General features: G+C 40.4%; 1 protein-coding gene across 1 annotated transcript in view; it reads left to right on the top strand.

The window, feature by feature from the left end:
- The first annotated feature begins 505 nt into the window (after window positions 1–505).
- The window catches only part of FAM193A (family with sequence similarity 193 member A), an 82,753-nt gene continuing 60,659 nt past the window's right edge, over window positions 506–22,599 (top strand). The window contains exon 1 of the mRNA XM_068943535.1: window positions 506–621. The gene's annotated coding sequence lies outside the window, so the exon portion shown is untranslated. The remainder of the gene's footprint in view (window positions 622–22,599) is intronic.

Raw genomic sequence — 22,599 nt, 5'->3', positions numbered from 1 at the left:
GGCGGCGCGGCGACTACGCCTCCCAGCGTGCCCCGCGGGGCGGGCTCCCGTCAGCGCAAGGGGGAGCCCCCCGACGTAAAGGGGGATCACTTTCCCCTTGTGTCCGCCATATTGGACGGTAACTCTGGTCAGCGGCGCTGGGGCCGAGGGAGTCCCCGTTGCCGTGACAGTTGGTGCGCTCCGCTCCTCGGCGCCCGCGGTGGCCCGCGCCCCGGCCCCGCCCGCCCCCTCCGCTCCCGGCGCTCGCGGCGGCCCCGCGCCCCCCTCCCCTCCTCCTCCTCCTCTTCCTCCTCCCCCTGCTCCCTCCTCCCTGCCCGGGTGTCAGGCGCGATGAGTCCGGCCGACGCCAAGCGCGGAGCCAAGCGCCGGAAGAACAAGCGGGGCGGCGGCCTCAGCAGCACCGGCGGGCCGGGACCCAGCGGCGGCGCCGGCGGCGGAGGCGGCGGCCTGGGCAAGGCCGGGGCGGCGGCGGGAGCGGCCCCTCTGCGGGCTGCGACCCAGGCGGCGGCCGCCTCGCCGAGCGCGGTGGGCGGCCTGCTGACAGCCCCGGCAACGGCCGCCGGCAACGGAGCCCTGGGCGGCGGCGGCGGCGGCGGCGGGGCCGCGGCGGGACACGGCGAGGTGAGGGGGAGGGGGGGCGGGGCGGGGCGGGGGTCCGCGGCGCGGTGACACCCCGCTGCGGCGGGCCCGACACACACACACACACACACACCCGGGCGGGCGGGCTGCGCCGAGCCACCGCCCCCCCCCACCCCGGCGCCCTGCGATGCCGGCGGGGGGGGGGGGGGGGACTGGGCAGTGCCCCCGGCTCCCCCACCCTTTGTGGGGGAAGGGCAGCGCCGGCTGCTCGGGGCTGGGCCCTCGTGGGGTTTCTCCCCAAAGCCCGGCGTGTGCCCGGCCCCGTGGGGGGGGGGTGTCTTCACCCAGCCCTGATGGAGGAGCAGCGCGAGATCGGTGGCCAGGCCTTGAGCAAGCAGAAACGTGCGTTTGTGCATTCCCCCCCCCCCCCCCCCCCCCCCCCCCGCTCCGTCAGTACCGGAGGCCTTTTGCGCCCTGGACAACTTCATGGCGCGTAAGGCGGCTTCGCGATGGCTCGGATGGCGCTTTGCGTTCTGCTGCCTCGGAATAATTTAGGTGTGCTGCGCTGTTTCGTCATGTAATGCAATTTATTGTGAGCCGGTTGCGAGGTACCACGAGTCCTCTTTTTCAAGAAATTATGCAAGGATTAAGCCTTTAGGAGGTATCCTGCTGGCTCAGGTGACAAAGGAGCAGCTAAGTTTACCTCCCTTTCCCTCATAAAGGTTGCCCCCAATTTTTTGCTGGTTCTACACAAAGGGTGTGTTTAGGTATCGTATTTACAAAAGGATTTCCTGCTGGCAGCATCTTCGCTTCAGATTTCCATGTGTATGTCATACAGCCTATTTTGTTTTCTCCCTTGCTCTCACAAACTTGTTGTACGCGTGAGGGGAAAATAGAAGAAATGGCTTTTGTGGCATGGGTATCTGAAATACCATGATGTAATAAATGAGATTTTTGCTCTCTATGTAATTTTGTGCCTGTCGTTCTGCTAGGTTAACAAGCAATTTGGTAATTATAGATTAACTTTTTTTTTCCCTTAAACCTTGTCTTTCTACACTCTCCAATTTGGTTACCCAAAATCCAGTGTGCTCTAGATGAATCATTTTTGTCTGTCAGTTGAGCTAATCTGACATAACTTCCATTTGGGACGGTAGCACTAACATGACATAGGTATCTGGAAGAGTGATATGCGTAATGGTGAAGAGATGTGGAAGATTTTACTTGTAAATTGACAAATCATCACCAAACTCTACTCTAATGTTAAACCTCTAGCCGAAAGCTGCATTTTTTTTCTTTTCTTTTTTTTTATATTTTAGATTGCAGACTCTTCCAGGCACAAGTTCCTGTGTGTTGTTGGAATAAGCAAGATAATGCCAAGGGAAATAAAGCAAGCGGTAGAGTGATATGCAGAGTGGTAAACTGATGTGATTCAAATAGCGGAGGCTCTGCTACCCTTGATGTTTTGAGCTGTTTGTCTTGTGGTTAGGTATAGTGCAGGACTTGGGTTTTAGACTAAGCACAGTCTATCAGATCTTTTTCTGAAATTCATCTTAAAAGACTACATTTGTAGTCTTTCTGCATCTTTCTTTTAGACTTTTAGTTTTTATAGAAATTTCCTGGTTTTGGGGAGCCTTTATTTGAAGGGTGTAAGTCATATCTTCAAAACTAAATATAGTATTTCAGCCCTAAATTCATAGGAAAATAGTTTTGTGTGCCATATGCACTGATATATTAGTCTAATAAATATGCACATATTATTTTGAATGTATTTATAAAATTGTCTTAATTTGTCATTTTCTTGTACTCTTAGATGCATAGGCAATTTATCAATTGTTTCCATGTTTCACCCAACAATATGGTAGACTGACTGACAAACATAGAATTAAGAAATCTGTCAAATAGACCAGTTAGTTAAGATAAGATAAACCCATGAGACAGACCTTATTTAGTCAAAGCAGTAAACATATTAGAATTAGATAATAACGGGGACAGATAAATCCCTGCACTCAGTTTCGAAAAGGTAAATGTTTATGCCTACAGATGGTCCTGTAAAGATGATGTTAACTTTCTTTGTACTGGATTCGGTGACCTTTTTCTTGACATTTTCAATACTTCTCCAACAGTGGTGACATATGAAAGTTGCCAGTACTTAACAGTTAAACGATAATCTTGTTTCAAAGATGAAACGCTAAAGCAAAATTAAATGACAATTACCAATTCTGAAATGTGATATCCATAATAGTTAATCATTTGCTAGTTAAGGGTACGTAGTGAAAACAAGACTCTTTGAGCGAAAGACTAGCGATTGTTGCTTCTGGATGAAGTTGAGGAAGAAGACTGTATTTTACATGACTGATCACTTCTAAATTAGGTGCAATGTTTGCTTTGGCTGGATGGAGAGTAAGGTACACACTAATAGCTGTAAAGTAGTAACCAGACTTGCTTTACTTTCATCTATACACAGAATATCGTGAAGTTCCCGTTAGTGGGCAAGAGAAATCGTTGGCCAGTTCTCTGCCAGATAAACTTGAATGATGTTTTATCTCTTAGAAGATATACTGTAAAAATAAAAACAGAGTTTCCTATTTGCTGCACAACATCATACGTTTTCCAGTTGTTAGCATGCCTTCTGGCTATTAGAGCATCTGTTCTAGGTGTTGTGGGCACATCCTCCTATTAATGCTCTATCTGATGCTTCTTTCAAAATTTGTTTGAAATATATGGAATGAAACGACAAATTTAAGGAATGATCCCTTGTGTGCTCTGTGTTCCTGTGTGTAAATAATTGTTCAGACTATAGAGGTGTGTTTTCAAAATATTTTATAAAATAGATTGGACAGAGTTTTAAAATAGGTATATAATGTGGTTGAAACTAAAAACTCTTGTGCCCGAGTTGAAGTTCTAGCTAACTGTTATGGCTAACAAGTACATTTTATTTGAAGGTTTTATATGTCTTATGTGAAGAATTTTATTTTTTTTAAGGACTGTAGGCTAAATTCTGCATTAAGTACATGCTGTGTCTTGCTCTGGGATGCAAGTGGGCAACTCCTAATGGAATCTTCCTGGAAGCTACACTGGCCGCACGCATGCTTCAAAGCATCAGGATTTATCCTTTACAACACTATCACATGTTTTACAGTTCTAGTAAAATTAGGGATGCTTTAGCTAGGTTTCAGTGAAGGGGGGTATCTCTGTTTTGGAAACTTGTAGCTGTATCTAATTTAACTAGAATTGGAAGCAAAGTCATTTATGTTTTAGTGGTGCTAATGCAAGACTTCCCCGGGAGTTATATTTTCTCCTTACAGGACTATTTACAGCAGTGTTATGGAGTGGAGAGTCCAGTATCCTGTTAATGACAGTAATTTGTAATCTGAAAATTTTTGAGTTTAATGTGTATGTTGCTTTCTGGTTTGTTTTTGAATTCGGTAATGCGTTGGATTGGGCCTTCATGATTTGTCACTGAGTTTTGCATTGATGGTTGGGCTCTTGATGCTGTAAGGTGCGCTTTTTTGTTTTTATCCACAACTGCACAACTCAAAGGTATGGTGTAGTAAAACTGGCTGCTACTTAACACGTTCAGGTGGTTTGGAGGGAAGAGCCGTGTGTCAGTGGCTGACCGACTACGGTAGTTTTGTGCTACAGGCCTGACTGAACTTGTGTTATTAAGGTGAATAATTAGTAGCCGTTTTGCAGTTCTCTCACTTGGAGGTTTTCAGGGTATTGTTTGTTTGTCATGTGTAGCAGCGTATTAAATCTTGAATGTGAGGCCTGTGTTCTGGAATTCTCATAAGCTATTTCACTGCACTGTTCTGTTTTTACCACACATTGCTGTTTTAGTAGATATTCTACATGTGGCATAGATCGCCACCTTTTAGACTCGTTCTTTCAGCAACTTTTGTAGTTCAGTGTCTCCAGCATAGCTGATCCCATTTTACTTATGTTTGCTTGATTGTTTTTTTTGAGATTTGTTTTCCCCTTTTCTCCCTTCCCCCTCCACATGATTCAGATAGTCAGAGGAAATAGTATACAAAAGATGAGCTTCGTCATGAGCTCGGAAGTTCAGCAAATACCTAGGTTTTGTACTTCTATGTAGCTTAACCAAAAAAAAAAAAAAAAAGAAAAGCAAACATTATTTTGGTTAGTTTCTATCAAGGCTAAAGTAAACTCAATAAATGCCAATAAAGTAATATTGTAACTTCTGCTCTTCAGGCTGAATAAACAGTTCCAAGTATCTTTAAACACTCACATAGCATTTATTTTATGAAGAGAGGTCTTGATAGTCCAGTAGCACATTTGTTCCTCTGACTAAATACAGCTTACTCTTTTTTTTTTTTTTTTAAATGACGGTGCAGCCCCTACCCTGAAGAACTTGCACTTTGCTTGTTATTTACTAAAAAGAGATGTAACAGAATGGGATTGCGTTTACGTGGTATAGTCGAGTTGACTTGCTAATTTAGAAAGAGAATCTATTTTGGCTTAAATGAATCTAACACCTGAAGCTTTACAACAAGCCTAATGGTTGCATAACATTCACATTAAAAGTTCTTCCTTAGCTTCTTCTCATGATCAATTAAGGTGTTTTTTAGCTAATAGATCTGAGACCACAGGCTCGCATGTTAGTGGTTCCTTCAGATCTTGCAGCGCTGCTCTTGGGAAGCGTATGCCTGCGTGTACTCATGACCTTGATGTATGCCGAATCCCTGATCGCTCCATTTCTCCCCCACCTCCTGCACCTGCTGTATCATGGTCAATTGATAACAAGAATAATCGGTTGTGAATTGTTAAATGAAACATGCAGAAAGTGTGTCCAAAAAAAAAAATTGTATCTGGTTCAGCTGTGTCTAACCTGTACTGGATAAATATCTTACTATGGCTTTGTTAAGAGACTTTTGGTTCTGGGTATGAAGGCAGAGGAATTTTTTTTTTTTTTCCTTATCGTATTGGTTGCAAAACGATTGAGAGAGATCAAAAAGCTAATTCTGACTCTTAAAAACCATAGTGTCTCCTTCTCCTCTAAATTTCTGTTCCCTGGTGGAAGGCAAAGTGCTGTTGATTGAATTCAGAACTAGATTAACATGAAAAGTTACCTGTGAAAGAGGTGGATCCTGGTGAGAGTATTCAGGGTTCTGTCCAGTTCAATTTTTTGATTGCGAGTAGTACCTGAGGTCTCATTTGTGTTTAATATTACATTCTTTTCTTTGTTATGACACTTATTCTTTCCTAGTGGTATCACATGTTGAGGGAAGTCCTCAGATCCCCTCTCCTTTCCTGGCTGTATTTGTAAGAAATCCAGGGCTGTCCCTTTTTCCTGTCCAGCAAGGAGAGCTGAGTGTATGTAGAAATTCAGTTTGCTGGTGTTCAGTGCTTACAAGAAAAATATTCTTCAGCAAAAGATGGTCCTTAACAAATATAGGTCTGCTGAAGATGCGTGGTTGAGAAGTTATTAGGAGAACTAGCCGGGAAATAAATTTGCTTTCCTTATGATGTACAGGACTTCATGGATGTGCTAGGCAGTGTTCCATGATGTACATGGATCCAGGTAATCAAAGAAGATTTCATATTTGTTTGGGCTCCTTAACTGATGGGAAAGGAGTTGATACATCATCTTTTATTAATGCAAGCAGGTTCTACGTCTATCTTTCTTGTGGTGATTTTTTATTTTACTAGGGACGCAGATAGCTTTGGACTGCTGCATTTTGAGAAAGAGTATTCCATACGTGAAATTTTCCTAGGGCAATTAAATGGAAGGAAATATTTGAGATAAATGGGTAGAAGAATGGTACAGTTCAGTTCGTTCTCTGTTAATATCTCAATCGACAAGTTCTGAATTTCTTATGCTACAAATGAAGAGTTCAGTGAGGAAATGACACTTAAAGTGCTGTTCTTAATATTATGGGAACTGCCAAAACTGAGTCCTGCCTGAGAAAGCAATAAAATAAATATGCCATTATTTTTCTGACATGATTTATTTAATTTTATATTGTAAGAATTCAAGCCAAACTGTGACATTACTGTCCTTCACTTCATAGCCATGTGAGGAAATACCCCAGAAATAGTTTTAAAGGTATGTCTGAGCAATGTAGTAATTCTCTTGAACTGTTTATATTCTTAGGGCAAATAAGTTTGGCATAAAGTGTACAACATCTTTGCTGATATAGATATTAATCTGAGCACTGTTCTAGAAAGTGCATTTCGAGGAGGAAGAAAATTAATTGGGTTGCCTGTGAGCCTGTTTGAAGCTGTTGAAGTGAAGCTATTGGTGTTCATCTGGTGATAGTGCTGGAGAAAGACTTTTTCTTCATCTCAAAATTTATAGTAGTAATAGGATGAACATAAGTGTCTGAGAGGGAGACACTTCTGAATCACTCCATAGAAAAGCCATCTCTCTCCACCCTTTGTTATCGGAAGCCTTAGGGGACTTTGGTACAAGCTGGGTGCCCAAAGTTGGCTAATATGAAAAACTTTGTAGAAGGCCATGTTTAGCCTCTACTTACCTATTCAGTTATGGCTTCTTTGTTTTTTTAAAAACAGTTGGAGCTCAGAAGGATGGAGATGAATGACTCCTTGGGTTATTTCTTAAAACTGAAATAATAGCTTTGCTCATTTATAAGAAGAAAACAAAAGATTGACTTTACTGTGTGTTTCTTGGAAGACAAGCTCTGGGTACTTCTGTGAAATACTGCTGTTCCTATCATCTGTTCTCAAATCTACAGAAAGAGAATAGGCTTCAGATGAATCTATAATGTGACTTATGGTAGAACTTCATGAAGTAAGTCCTCATGCACAATAGATCTTTATAACAGTAATTCTTTAACACACTGATCTGTTGAACTGGTTTGCGGTAGCGTTCTCAAGCGTTTACTTCTGAGGGAACTTCAAAAAGATGAGACCACAAAGATCCAGTTAGATAACAAAGTCTTTATGGGATTACGGAAGTCCTTATTCTGGAACCCAGAGCTTTGAATTGCCTTGATCTAGAGCAGACTTGTCAGCCATAGCATCTGGCTTTAGGACTTCTCTTGGTCTCTTCTTCTCCTACCAGCCTCAGAACACGACTGCAGGAGTTGAATTACTGCTGCAGCAGAAGGGCCAGGAGCCCCCCTGTTACAACAGGGAGCAAGGAGTGTTTTCTGGGAGTGTGCTTGGATGGCAGTTGTTCTTAGAAAAATCTGCTGGTGCTTTTTTTTTTTTTCCTTCTCTGCTTTGGCAGCAGCTCGGTGGTCTGTGTTGAGCTGTGAACAGATGGAGGATGTGATCAGCTGTTGAGGCAGTGTTTGCTGCTCTAAATAGCTGTTCCTTGTCTTCTCCAGGGAAAGGTAGCAGGCTGCACAGAAGTGTCCAGCTGGCAGCCTAGGGGACTTCACTGTTCTCGATCTGAATTTTCAGACACCCATCTTTCCTCTACTAGATATTAATCATGCCTATGCTATCGAAGTGTTAGTTTAATCATGACTTGCATCACAATATCAGTTTAGTTCACTGTCATCCCTAAATCAGTAATTGTTCATTTTGGAAATAACAGCTTCTCTGTTTTAAAAATTAAAGCAAAACCACACAGTGTAGAGAACTCATCAGTGGTTGGTTTATGTCCAAAATTTTTCAATATGCTGAAAAGGTAAATTTTCTAAATATTATATATAGATACATGTATCATTGGCATATAGTACTGCAGTGGCTGATATCTATTTACCTAATATTGTATGACTGATATGTTTTTTCCATATTAAATAAATCCAGTGGTTGCTGTGTGAATCTGCAAAGGGCCCCAAGTACCCGTAACTATCTGTAGCTTTCTGAATTAAGAGTAAACACTGGCAACTTAAGTCTTTGGGGCTTTTTGATACTTAGACCTATGGGCACCACGCTGAAAACAATTGTGCGAGAGGTGTGGGGTTTTTTCCTCCCCCTGAAGGTCTGCTCACTCATATAAAAGTGGAACGGAAGTAACCACTGAAATTATTCCCCAAAGGGGATATTGGAGAGTGAAAAGTAGAGTAGTAGATGCTCTTCCACAGCATCAGAAGCTGAAGAAGGATTACGGTAGTGGAAATCCTATTCAGTTATAGCACCTAACTGCTAGGAAGCAGGGAAAATTACACATGACGTGCTATGTTAGCACCATCCATCTTATGAGCCAGCTTTCATCTGAAGTTGCTCATCTAAGCTAATTTGTGATCTGAATCCTTGATAATAAGCTGCCTCTTAGGTGGACCTAGCACAGTTCGGTGCTGTGGCTGTCCAGCCTGTGCCAGAGCTAGGGTGTGATCACTTGGAGTTTACTGTTCAGCCATGTCCACCAAATGCTCTTTTTGTTCCCCCACCAAAAACTGCTTAGGAGCTGTGAATCTGGTACCTACCAACTAGATCAAGGTCTGAACAAGGGCCCGGAGCAGCATCTTTATATGGTTTGTGTGTAGCAAAATCTTCCTTTCTCGGGGACTGGTATGCCTCTTTTTTTGGTCTACTTCTTTTTTCCCCCACCTGTCAGAAGAAACAGGTGACCTTCTTTTTGGCAGTTATGGATCTGGTTTGTTCAGAGATGTGTGAGTCTGTTTTGTGATTAGTGAATGAGGATGGGATCTTTGGAAGGGTAGAGTGAGGTGAGACTGAAAGGGCTTTATTATTTGCTGTTGGGTAATGTAGGAGAAGAGTTGACATGGATGAAGGCAGGAGGAGGGGTAAAAGACCAAACATTACTGATATACGAAAAGATGCTTAGGCTTTTGAGATAGGCAAGTGAGCTGATATAGCGAGGATAGAAAAGACTCTCTAATTTATTAACTTGTCAATGCAGTTTTCCTTCCAGGAGAGGGAGAGGCCTGTGTGCCTGTGTATGACATTATATAAACAAGGCTGCTTTTTTTTTTTTTTTTTAAAAAACCTGACTAGTAAGTTTTGGATCATGTCCATCATAGATTTTGAGTGTCTGTCATCAGTGATGTATCTAAAATAAACTTAATTATATTGGTATTGTAAGGTGAGGGAAAGAAGAGGAGGCTGTCAGTTGAATCTCCCTTCTATAAGAATTTGTCTTTTAATGCAAGCCGCGAGTCTTTAAAAACTACATATTTCTTTGTTAGGGCTTCTCTTCTTGTCTTGTGTGTAGCACTGAATTTATTGGAAATTATGTCAAATAATGCAGACACAATGTTCTGCAAAGTGCTGTAAGTCTGTGCCTTGACTCCTGTTCTGTCTTAAGGTTTGTACTGTCAGGATGCATCAATGGCACTTCATCACAAACAAAAGTGGCTTTGCACAGGAGTGCCGGGCTTGAATGCTCTCTGTCACCCGCTTCTTAACTTTGATGCCTTCTTCAAAGAGAGAAAGCTAGTGCAAACAGCTGTATGTTGATGGGGTTTGAGTCAATATACTAACTGTGGTCATTACAAACTTTTGGCTTGCTTCTATATTTTGGGAAAGCAGTCTGGCTTTTAAACCAAAGCGGGGGGGGGGGGGGAAATGTGTGTATTTTATGCACAGAAATACTAATTTTTGCTCTGAAAGCAAAACTCTTTCAAAGCTAAGAAGGAGGCGCTACAGCGAAGTAGTACAAAAAAGTAATTCAGCTATTATTTAATATTCAGTGTATCTTTTCCCCTTCCTCTAGGTGCGACAAACTAACAGTAATTGCCTGATTTAGGATACATTGAGCAAATGAAGTTTTCACAGCAGACTTTGTTTCATGTGTGACTATTACAAGAAGTCTATGAACCTCTTGGAAAGTTTAAAAGCATGTTACACCCAACAGTTGACTGTTTCAAACTTATTGTAGGTAGCGTTTTACCAAGGTGGAAGCGATGCTCTGATTTTGGATAACGTTAACATTGACGTAAGCCCAGAGACTTCCTTTGGTGGACAGACATATGAGTGAGTGTGTATATGCATGCTCATACGTGTGTGTGCATGTGTCCAAGCTTTTTTTTTTTTTTTTAATGTGGCATTCTCAAGTGCGGATTAATGACATTGGTATGTAGGTATAAGCATGGAGTAAACACTCTGTATATGTGCAGGTCAATTTTTTGGACTTGGAGAACACTCACGTATGTGAATGTTAAGGTTGCTCTTAGACAAAGTTGAAGAAGTGCCTAAGTAAATGTTGAAAGGTTCTTCTTTCCACTGGATCTCACAGTGACGCTGTTCTTTGGGTACAGGATAGTTTGCCTTATACAGCAGGTTTGCAGCACAGTACAATTTTGCCAGCCTTTAGTGTTTAATTGGTGTGGAGTTAATGACCAAAAGATTTCTTAATTGCCATAATGCTTTCAGGCTGATTATCTTCAATAAGCTGCTGCCACAACAGATGGCAAGTTAGCGGTTTAGCTGAGGTTCACTAGAAGTTTTTCATCACTTTGTTTTAATGACTATAACTTAGCTGGCTATAGATAATGTATGCTGGAAAAGCAATCTTTGTTGGAACAGGCTTCAGAGGAATTAAGATATTTTATTTTGTCACTGTGCGAGAGACTGAAAGCTTACTACTTTGCTGTCAGAAGAAACTATGCAGTATTGTGTGTGATCATCTTTATTTTATCTTTACTTCTTTTTCCTGGCTGCTTCCTAAGATTCATCTCCACTGTACTGTCATTTTCCCATTCCTTTTGAGGAGTCCATAGGGAGTTGTACAGGTGTCTGCTGTGATTTGAGACAGCTTGGAAGAGTAGGCTGAAGCCGACTGGTTTTTGTTAGTGTGGTAAATGCCTAGGAGCCTGAAACTCAAGAACTAAGAGTGGGCAAAATTAAGTTAATTTTTAGATATCCCTTGCTTAAAAACAACTTCTTATGCTTTCAATGAAAAAAAGGTAATTTTTTTTCCCTGTACTGAAAGTAGGTTACCATGCTTATACGGTGTTTTGCACTAGTTTTAAATTTGAAGCCTTATGTAGGAAGGGAAAGAATCCTTTATTGAGGAACATTACATAGCAACTAAGTTCAATATTAATTATTTTTATTTAATGTTTTAGGAAATAGTTCCATTGGCCGCCTAGTTTATTGTCTTTCAGAATTAGGTGAGAAGCATGACACCATTGCACATACTTTGAATATTATGTAGACTACTTGTTGCACTTTTTTTGAAAAAACTTGACTGACATGTCTTATGCCTTTATAACAAAAGGAAGATAAATAGTCTTTTGCTTATATTTAAAGACATTCTGAACCTATGTTTTCATTTTTTTTTTTAATCAGGTGAAAAACTGTATGGTTGCACAGGGTTTAGGGTGTTGTTTTAGTCCCCAGGAATTTATTAAAATATTACTACTAATGTCCTGTTGGACTTTATTTGAAAGCTCTACTTATATTTAAGGAATAGAACTTGAAAAAAAGCAACCTTTTTTCTCATAAAATAAAAAGGTAACTGAACATACTCATGCATTTGAATGTGTGCTTGCCTTTGTGGCTTTTGACTAATGACATAGAAGTGAGGATTTGTGTACATTTAAAGCCACTTTCTAGTTCTTAAGTCAGTTGGGTTGCTCATAATAATGTTACCTTTTAGTGAGATTGGCTCATCCTCTCAGTCAAAAAGGTATTTCTGACAATTTGACAGATAAGCTGAAAATCTGTGGTAGTCCATGTTAAATTAGCCTTGGGAATCCTTACTAGCATTAGACCTCCCTCATACTGAAGACAGTAAAAAAAAAAAAAAAAAAAAAAAAAATCCCTCAAAGATATTCACCACTCAGTTAACATTTCTGATAATCCTGAGCAAGTCAACATCCTTATCACTTGCTTTTTTCCATAACATACTGTCTTGGTAAAATGGCTGATATAGGGTGTACTGTTACAGTATGAGGATATTTGAGCTGTTGCCCTAATATTAAATAATCCTTTCCAGAATAATTGAGTTTTTGTATTTGAATTGTTTTTCCCCAAATTAAGAATGAATTATTCTGATGAGAAAATAATTTTCTGTGGTTTCTTTGTGACTCATGTATTTCCTTTTTTTAATAGCAGGAAGTTTTTGTCTTTGCTGCTCTACTTTTCTTATATTGTCCTATCTCACAGACACTTCTGCAAATGTACTCTTTTGTGTAGCTTTCTTGGGTAACTTAACTTTTTCAAGTTAAATATAAAGTTTTTCTTGTGCTCATAAGAACTCAGCCACTACCATAAAAAGTTGATGGAATGGGTTCTGCCTTTATTAGTGCTTTAAAGGCTTTCCATGTTATGACTAGTGGTTTTTAGGTATTGGTGTCCTTGTCTTAATCTCTTCCATGGAAATAAATATTTTATAGGGTTTGAGGGGGAACTGTCTATAACATAAGAGAGTTTGGATTAGCATAGGAATAATATATCAGTAGGGGTGTGTACACGGTCAGGGAGGTGTTGTCTGGTGTCTTTTTCCTCTTTTGTAGGTGTCTCTGCTTAGTGAGGCTTACTGGGGTTTAGCAGAGCAGGAGTCCCTTTGGTTAACCATGAGAGGATCACTGGAGCATGGGGGTTTTCTGGTAGCTGCTGCATCTGCCCCCACAATGTGTTCAGTTGTGGTTCTTCCTGTCCTCTTGAACAACATCTTGATCAACGCCAGCAACCAGGAATGGTGAAGATTTTTAACTAGAGATGAGCGAGTGTAGCTCCTCTCTTCCTAGAGAGCTGACGTCCCCTGGTCTAGTCGATCTAGTTATAATGAGGTTGCATTGACTAGGCTTATAACTCTCTGAGAAGACATTGGTGGCAAAGGCATAAAGGATGGCTCTGAGTTTCCTGCTGCTACTTTGTGTGCATTATCCTTCTAATTAGGTTGTCTTTTTTCCATCTTTCTAATCACACTTTCATTTGTTTTATGTTTAGAAGAGAGCATGAATTACCATTGGGTAACTGATAAGAAGGCACTGAGCTAGGCAGCCGGTCTGAGCACAGTGATGTGTTATGAGCTGGGCAGCTAGCAGGGAAGCTGTGGCCCTGTTTTGTCCTCATATTCTTTAGGTGTGCTCTGCTGACACTAGAGCTCTTTAATGTCTCTTAAAATACTAATGGACACCAGTATTGGGTAAATATCTTACCTTAATACTTATTAAAAGATGGATGATTCTTCTGGAAAAATAGCATTCGTGTACCTTAAAGTTGATATTTTTTGCGACTGCTGTCTAGGAAGCAGAGTAAATCCAAGGATTTGCCCTTTACAGTACTGCTCATAACCGTAATAATTTTAACTCTTCATGCTTTACCTTTTAAATCTCATTATAACCAAATAGTCAGACTTGCTACTAGTCTACAATAGTTGCTTACTCTGTAAAAATGCTTTGCTGCAATCAGATTGAAATACCTGTCTTTAGTTTCAGCTTATAACAAAGGTATCCTTGTTGAACGATGTGAATGAGCGCTGGTTGTTGCTTTTTTATTTTATTTTGTTTTTAAGAGCCCTTTAGAACCCGATGTTTTTCTTGCAGAGGTATGTCTTTATCGTAGCTGAATTACCCCTCAACTTGCTTTTTCATAGTCTAAACTCTCAGTCACTGCAAGTGTGTGCTCTGTCTCTTGGGTTGTTCTTGTGGTTCCTCTTGCAATTTGGTATCTATTTCCTTAAGTTTGGTACCAGAAATGAACATAATATTCCAGAACATTTTATCAGTGCTGTAAAATCTTAGAAAACAGGAATGGAATGAACCTTGAAGTTATCCCATTCATGTATCCCCTTCCTTGCCTGTGGATACAGGATTGGTTATACTTTTGTCAACTGTTTGTCTAACCTGCTCTTATAATGACCTCATTGACAGACACTCCACAACCTCACTGAGCAGCCTATTTCTGTCCTTCAGTACTTTGCAGTTAATTTTCTACTGTATGGTCTGCATCTCCTGTGCTGCAATTTGAATACTTTATTGCTTGTCCTTTTTGCTGTGGACACAGAACTGACTGTTCTTTCTCTTAGTATTCTGCTCTGTAAGCTCAGTGTCTGCAGTTGTTCCAGTCTTTCTTGGTAGGTCATGCTGTCTAGATCTGATAGTTGTTCTCCTGTGGCTTTTCTCCAGTTGGTTCATGCGTGACTTGAAGTACTGTGTCCAGAATGAGCTGCAGTTCTCCATCTAAGACTTAACAGCGTAACATTAGACGGAAGGATTATATCATGTGTTCCATAAGATTTACATCCCAATGTAGCATTAGCCTTTTTTCCAACAGTATGACCTTGTTGACTCCTCTTTTGCATGTAGTCACTTAAACCTATTTGGAAACTCATAATAGTTTTATCTAGATCTTGTGTTTTAGTTTGACTGTGAGAAAGTCCCATGAGTAAGACTGTCAAAAGACCTTAGTGAAGGTAAATAACCACCACCTCTGTGAAACTCAGTCATGGAAGAAAGTTGCAGTGGTTTGACATAGCTTGTTTTTGACAAAACCATGTTGGTTGCTCCTTCTTTCCAGATCTTCAAATTGCTTAAAAATAGTTATTTGAATGTGTTTGACCTTTTTAGAAATTTAAGTTAGGCCAACAGAGCTGTTATTCCCAAGTTGTTTCTGCCTTTCTTCTTCCCTTTTCCCTTCCTCATTTTTTTTTTGGGGGTGGGGGGGGGGTTGCGTGGGGGTTGGGTCTTTTTGTTTTTGTTTTAAATTATTAAAGAAAGTGGCTGTGTTCACCTTTTTCCAAGTTTCTGATATCAGCCATGAGTTTTCAGAGATAGGGCTATTGATTTTGGGATGGTGTAGAGGACTCCCCAGGTAACTTTGAATGTCATCAGATCTAGCCGGCTTGAAAAAATGTAAATATGGCTGTTTCCAATACTAGGATGTGTGTGGGTAGGTATTTTTACTCCTTCTTGCTAATTGTGCCAGTAACCTGCTTTTAGTTGATTCTTGTAGTGAAAATTTTTTTCATGGATCTGTTTCCCCTCTTCATTGAGTAATGGACTTATTCTTTCTTGTTATTAGTAATATTTTTGCAGAATGATTTCTTAGTAACCTCAAACTTTTGTGAGAATTATTTCATTTTGTGCCCTTTTGATTGGTCCCCTGTGTTCTCTTTCCATTCAGTTGGGTGTGTTACTTGCTTTCTCTATGCTTTTTTTTTTGATATTAATGAAGAATTTTATTTAGTCAATATTCTCTTGCTATGCTTCATTTTCTTGAATTTATTCTTATCTTTAGTGCCATTTATTTAAGAAAATTTTAGCTCTCTTTAATTCTTCTTTGCCTTAGACTTGGCTTCTGTGAGCTTCTTTTTACCAGTGCTCAATTTCTCTGTCTGTCTCTTACTATTCTTCCTTCTGTCTCCTCTTTAATAACCATTAACTCTATGGTTACTGTCAATCAAAACTGTCTTCTCTTTTACTGTCAACCACTTCTTCCTTGCTGACTGCAGCTAAAGCCTATGAAGAGTCTCTGGTTGCTTTCTGCATTTTTAAAGAAGGTCAATAAGTTCCTTGAAGATCTGCTGGAGACCCTGTGTTCTGCTGTGTTCCGTTCCCAGTACATGCCTAAGTTGTTGATATCTCCCTGTAACCAGAAGCCCTGTGCTTTTTGTAGCTCTGCCAGCTGCTCAGAAGAAGCATCATCCGTGCTATCCACTGTATCTAATGGTCTGTAGCAAACTTGCAGCATGATAGCACTGATGTACTTTCCTACTTTCACTCTCTGTCAACTGGCAACATCTTTCTCTGTTTGTGATGTTTAAATCCTTTACATAAAAGATATAACATTCTTGGTTCATGGAAGAGGGGAGGGGAAAAAAAACCCAACTATAACATCCTTCTGTTAGTATTCCTGTTGGGTATGGACTCTTACGCAGTAGATCGTAATCTTGATTATGTAGTAAAACTTTAGGTTCTTAACTCATGCTTTGTATGTTAGTATACATACCTCTAAGACTGATGGATGGATTGCTGATTTCTTATGAACTTTGTGTAATGACTTTCTCCAGCCTTTAAACTGTTATTCAGGTTGCCCTGCTTGTGATCTTTGGGCTCTTGAAGTTTTAACTCAAGTTAGCAACTAGGAAGGGCATCTTTTACGCATTCATACATTGGAATCTGCTATATTTTTGCCTACCAGCTTGTAGAACCTCATTGCATGGTCAGAGAAGCCGAAGCTGTCCTCTGATACCATGTTCCAAGACATAGGGTTATCTGCAAGACAAATTAGTTCCTGTCTGAGTTATACGGCAGATTGACTGGGAGCTTTTCACTCGGTTACCTTCTGCTTTCTGCAGAGAGCTCTAACTGCTTCTGATCCGTTTGTTGCCATTGCTAATGGTGTAATTGGTACCTGCAAGGATGAGCAGCCATGAACAGCAGTAGATGGGCTGAGTGAACGTTGGACAGTTTTCTGTAACACTTTGGAGGCGATGCATGTTTGCCTGTTGGTTAGACCTGATACCTGGGGTATCAGTTCTTCTCGGGTTTGCTGCAGGCAGCCACTTTTTTGATTTCTTGTGGCAGTGATGACTGCGAATCTGATGACCTAATATAATGTGACTTTTCCTTCTTTCTCATTGAGCTGTAGTCCTTACTTATCAGTAGAGCAGATGTACTTTTTATCGGAGCGGTGGCTGCCCTCTGCGTGGAGGGCAGCAGAGAACACCTGGAGCAGTGTACATCTCTAGGTAGGGTGAGCAGACAGCTTCACTCTGAAGTGGCTGGCTTTTCCTTTGATTCATTTGCGCAGCTGCTTTTGTCTTCAGCAGCCTCTCCATGTCGATCCCTGCAAAGACATCACAATCACAGATGCCTCAGCTCAGCTGTCTCCTGCTTCGCCTTTCAAAAAGAAAAAAAAAAATGAAACCACAAGCACGAAGGGTTTATATGGATGTTTGGATGCACTGCATATCTTCCTCATGATCTTTATCAGCAGAGGAAATATAAGCAACTGTTCCTACAAATCTAGGCCGGGGCTTAGAGTGGGCTCACTTTCCAGGTACAACCTTTATATCTTTGGGTCAGGGAACGTTTCAGAGTAGGGTTTTGGTAATGCCACTTTTCCTTTTTGTTCTTGTTAGGTATGTTAGGATCCTGGTGGGCATCCTTCCTGCTTTTCCCTTCCCCCACTCTTAAACTACCTCTAGCAATTTTTTTTTCTGGCTTCTGATGAGTAGACTCCCCTGGACTATCTGATCTCTGCTTCTTAAGTTGCAGCAGTAAATCAGATGGGCTTAGGTCGAAGGACTTCAAGCTGTACATATTTGCTCAATTAATTCAGTAACTTTCTGGTCCTTCCCGTAGTGGTAGGTGAAGGACGTAATGTGTTCTGCTTCAGTAGTGTGTTTCATGTGTCCGTGAAGAACTTAATATATGGTATAATGTATGCAAGGTACAGTGAATGTTTAGAGCTGGGCGATTTTTGGATAGTGAGGTGTGAGAACTGAGGTATTCTGGTATGGATGTTAGTTTAATCTGTAATTTATTAGCTTTTTAGTGATTTGTTACGAACCTAACTTTGAGCGCAATTCTGACATTTTAGAAAGCCTTATTGCTGTCTCTTCTCTAGTAATTTTGCTGGCTAAATCTAGCCCTTACGTTGGGGCTCTGCTGCTGTTAAGAGTTGAAACGGTTTAGAACTGGAGAGTTATTTCTCTTCCTTGTATTGTGTGTCATGTCCGAGGACCGTGCATGCAGTTTGACTGAAATTTCTATTTCTCTGTTGTGGAGAAAACTTGAATAAGTAGTTTTAGAAATTCTATTTGGCAGTACCCTTGCACGTGCACTGCTTCACTTAGCATCTCAGTAGCTTTTGCTGTTCAGAATGAACGTGTTTAACCCTTTACCTGTTTGTCTAATTGGACAAATGAAGTCAGTTTCTTGTAACATCGTTCCTGTAAATAAAACATCTAGAATTGTATCTTTAAAGCTACATATTCAAGTAATTCGTTCCTAAATATTATTTTCTTATGTGTCTTGCACTTGCCTTTGACTAGGTGCCACTTGCTATTTCATATGAAAGCACTGGCATGCTCCGGGGTTTCTTGTTTTGCGTTAATCTTATTAACTTTATATATTTATGTTCGTGATTGAAGTATAAACAACAGATTAAATCACTGGCCAGTCCGTACTAGGAAAAAATGTATATACATGGCTGTTACCTGTCATGGCTAGCAGAGGGAATTTGGGGGCATTTTTACTACCTGCTCAGAACCTTTTTGGCCGTGGTACTGGGGAAAAAAAGTGCTTCAACCATCTTGATGATTAGCTTGCAGTATTTCCTTAGCACATGCAGCTGCGTAATTGCTGGAATACTGCTGAATGTCTTTCTAGTACAGGAAAGGCCAAATCCCGGTAGGAGGTGGATTGGCTCTGTTCTGCTGTGTCATATTTGGCTGCAATGTAGGGAAGTATTGCATGGGGGATACGTTCTCATAAAGAAATTTGCAATGTGCGTTACTAAAACAGAATCTTCTCCCCTCCTTTTTTCCCCCTAGAGAGCCTGGGTTCTTGGTGGCTGCACATCTAGATATTGCAGACCCGAATCTTTTTCACTCAAGTCTAAGCCTGTCTGTGCTTAAATTAGTTCTATTGTTTTGGATACCTGCTGCTATTTCACTTGCAAACTAGGGAGTAGCATTTCATGCTCTGCAGAAAACTCTTTAAATATAAATTGATTACTATACTTTAAACAGTAAAAGACATGGTTCTTTTTTCCTCCTTCTCTTGCAGCTTAGCATTCCGTCTGATTTTAATTCAGTTTCAGGCATAGTTATCTTGCAAGCTCTGAATACTTTTACAAAAAACTTAATATTTTAAGTTCTTTTTTATATTCTAGATGCAGTATTGAATGACAGGAGTCTTATTGAAAAAGCAAAAAAACAAAAACAAAAAACAAAAACAAACTAAAACACTACTGAAACTGTAGGCAAATTTCCCTCTGTGCTCCGTCTCCAACCAATGGAGACAATTTGCACCTCAGATTTTGAGGTGCAAACATTTGGGTATCTACAAAGCTTTCTGTCCCATTAATGGGAATAAAAACATGAAGGGATCTTGACAATTTTTTGTTCCCTCCTATCTATAGAAATATCATGAAAATCCCTTTCATAAATTGACTAAACTTCATTTTGAAATGGATCTTCACTGCTTCAATTTTCAAGGCTGTTTTAGATCCTTGATGCTGTTATTGATAGGTTTTTTTCACTGAAGTCTGCTTGTGTTCCTGGACGTTTTACGTTTCTTCCCCCTTCTCAGTTTAATTCTTCTTTCTTCCACCCTCAGTGTATGCACTGAGAGAATTGCAGAGCTTGGTAAGCTGAATGAAGCAGACCTCTTCGCCTACTGTCCTGTTTGGCTGTCGCTACATCTATTGCAGCTGGTCATTTCTTGAAGGTGGTTGACCAAACGAGGTCTCCTTCAGAGCTCTGCGAAGCAGCACTGTTGCTTGCCAGCGTCCTTTGAAAATAGTGATGCATCTTAGAGTCTTGTTTCCTTTTAATTGGCTTTAAATGACTGTAGTGGCTGTATATCCAAAATCTCGGTAGAGGATGATTCTCAGAAGGGTATTTAGGTTTTCTGGACTCTTGTGATTTTTGCAAATTTAGCTCAAGACACTTGTCAGGCCCTGGACTCGTCCTTTTTTAAAAATGCTTCTTTGAGGTGTGAAATGTCTTGATTTGGAGCCGGGGATGGAGGAATTCTGAGAATTATAAATGTGAAGTGTAAAAGAGTACTTGAATAACTTAAGATGAAAGGATGGGAAGGAGGTACATCCTCCCAAGGATAAATCCTCCCAAGGAGGTAAATCCTCCTAAAGGAGGATTTATTGATATAAATCATTAAATATGCATGTGCACAAGTGATACTTAAAAATTAACTGATTTCTGATCCATGTTTCCAATTTGTATGCAGACCCTCAGATCCATATAATACCAGACACAAGTAAGAAAAGGGTATGCTGCTAACTTCAAAACTGAAAAGTGGTGGAAGCTTAAGCTGAATAGATGGTCTTATTAAGCCATGTAATTGTTCACATAGCTATAGGCTTGCTGTAGTTTCCGGTTACGCATAATTTAAGACAAGCTGAGAGGTTTATACTTAATGGATTGCAAATTGTCCCTCTTCCTTCCCCCCCGCCCCCCCCAAATACATATTTTCTCTAGGATAAGAATTAACAACAAGATGAGCACAGGTTTATATAATGGTTTGCAGGCTTCTGATTTATATTTAATTTTTAATGTAGGATTTTGTTGGTCCTTCTCTTCACCTCTGCCATGTCTTTACAGTGAGATATCGCTGTTTTACTAAGCTAAACGAGCCGCAACGTTTCTATGCTAAATCCCAGTTTTACTCTTCCTCCCTTAGAAACTTAAACATACCCGTTTATGACCAAAACTAGTAATGTTTTGCTTTAGCCTGGAAGCGAATTGTTCTTCTATTTGCGATGCTGTGAGGAAAGTGCTTATCAGTCAAGGGGGACAATTTGTACACATAGGGGCACTATAGTTTATGAAATGAAGTTGGACAATTGGATACAACTTCAGCTGCAGACTTCTCTTCAAAGGCTGTATTTTTCCTCTGTTGCAATACGGTATGGAACTTCAGGACGGTAGGTAATATATATTTCTCTGCGGGGTCGTAGATTTAAGTGAGATGTAGATTGTGGCTCTGAACTTTAGCTTTTTGCAAGATGAAAACAGATGCTTTTGGTTCAAGAGAAGATAAAATGGCAAGATCAGACTTGCAAGCATAAACACTTTTCCCTGGATCTTGGATCCCTTGCTCTCTCCTGTAGCTCTGTTTCTCCACTGGAAGGCAATTAACCATTAACCACAAGAGACTGTTGTTCAGTCAGTGCGGGTGAACTATGATGTTAATAATCGTTGCTAGTAAGCATACGTTTTCCTTGAAAAAAGATGTGTTCAGGGCCATGAGGACAGCTGGAGAATTTTATCTTTGGATTTGGGGTAATACTGCATGAAGTGTTGACTGCTTTTAAAAAAGTAAGGATGACTGCAGTTTATTAACACAGCTTCTGCATGTGATAAAAATATTTTTGTCCACTGATTATGCAGGTCTTCCATCTTTTTGTCTTTAAACACCTGTGGCTGTTAATTGGCACCGTAAGTAGTATGTATCTGGTGGGTTTCAGGAAATTGCTGTAATACTGTTAATTTTTTACTGTTGATTTGGAAGAAAAATATGAAATTTTACTGATAAAGCTTCCAGAGGATATAATGACTTAGAAAGTGATAAAAAGAGCACTCAGTTGGTGTGGGAAAAACCACTATTTGATCATATGCTTGCTACAAACAAACAGCGTTCGTGCAAGTGCGACCAAATGTAAAGTGATCTGCGTAGAAGCAAAGCGTGTTGGACTTTCAGAAAGCTGTTCCTTTTGAAAAAAGCTGGAGAAAGCTATTTCTTTGTGGTTACTGTGCTGTCAGCTTGTGCCTAGCTGCAGAGTATTGTGTATAAAAAAGGCTAGCAAGGTCCTTGAATATATTCATAACAATATCCAATGGAGGAGTACAGAGGGAGGTTATTTTGTATCTGGCGCTGAATTCTCCTGGAATACTGTGTCCAGTTCTTGTGGCTACTTCTTAGGAAGGATCATGATAATTTCTCTTTAGTTTTGACTTACAAAGGCCTATTTTCTTACTATTTCCAGTTTCTCACTTCTTTTAAAGGGAAGGTAAGGAATAAACTGATTGTCGGATAGCAACATCTGCATATGGAACAGAAGAAGAGTGCTCGGGGAGGGCAAATGGGTGTGTGCTGAAATCCGCCAGGTGATTCTGAAATTAGAGGAATTTGGTTTTAGATCATTTGTCACTGGCAGTCCTTAAATAGAGATTATGCCAGATCGTATTGTCTTGAAAAAACATCCGAACAGGAATTAATTCAGGAAGGTCTTTTGGCCTTTTGTTATTCAAATTACATCAAATCATATGACAGGTATTCTTCAGTACAGCTTCCTTGGGTTTGGTGGTGGTGGTGGGGGCCTTGCTTTTTTTATTTAATTTATTTATCTTAAAGACTGGTCTTATCTGGCCTTAAGTATAAGTGCATGAAAAATATTGGGTTTGTCTGCAGCTCCTATTTGCACCTCTGGAAAGGCAGATGATCAGTATTCTGAAACTGGATTTTGGAAATGCTTTAGTTAATAAAT

The sequence above is a fragment of the Struthio camelus genome, chromosome 4, assembly GCF_040807025.1.
Source record: "Struthio camelus isolate bStrCam1 chromosome 4, bStrCam1.hap1, whole genome shotgun sequence".
In the NCBI taxonomy this organism is placed as follows: Eukaryota; Metazoa; Chordata; class Aves; order Struthioniformes; family Struthionidae; genus Struthio; species Struthio camelus.
The sequence above is the reverse complement of the archived record's forward strand: the minus strand, read 5'-3'. Positions and strand labels throughout refer to the sequence as shown.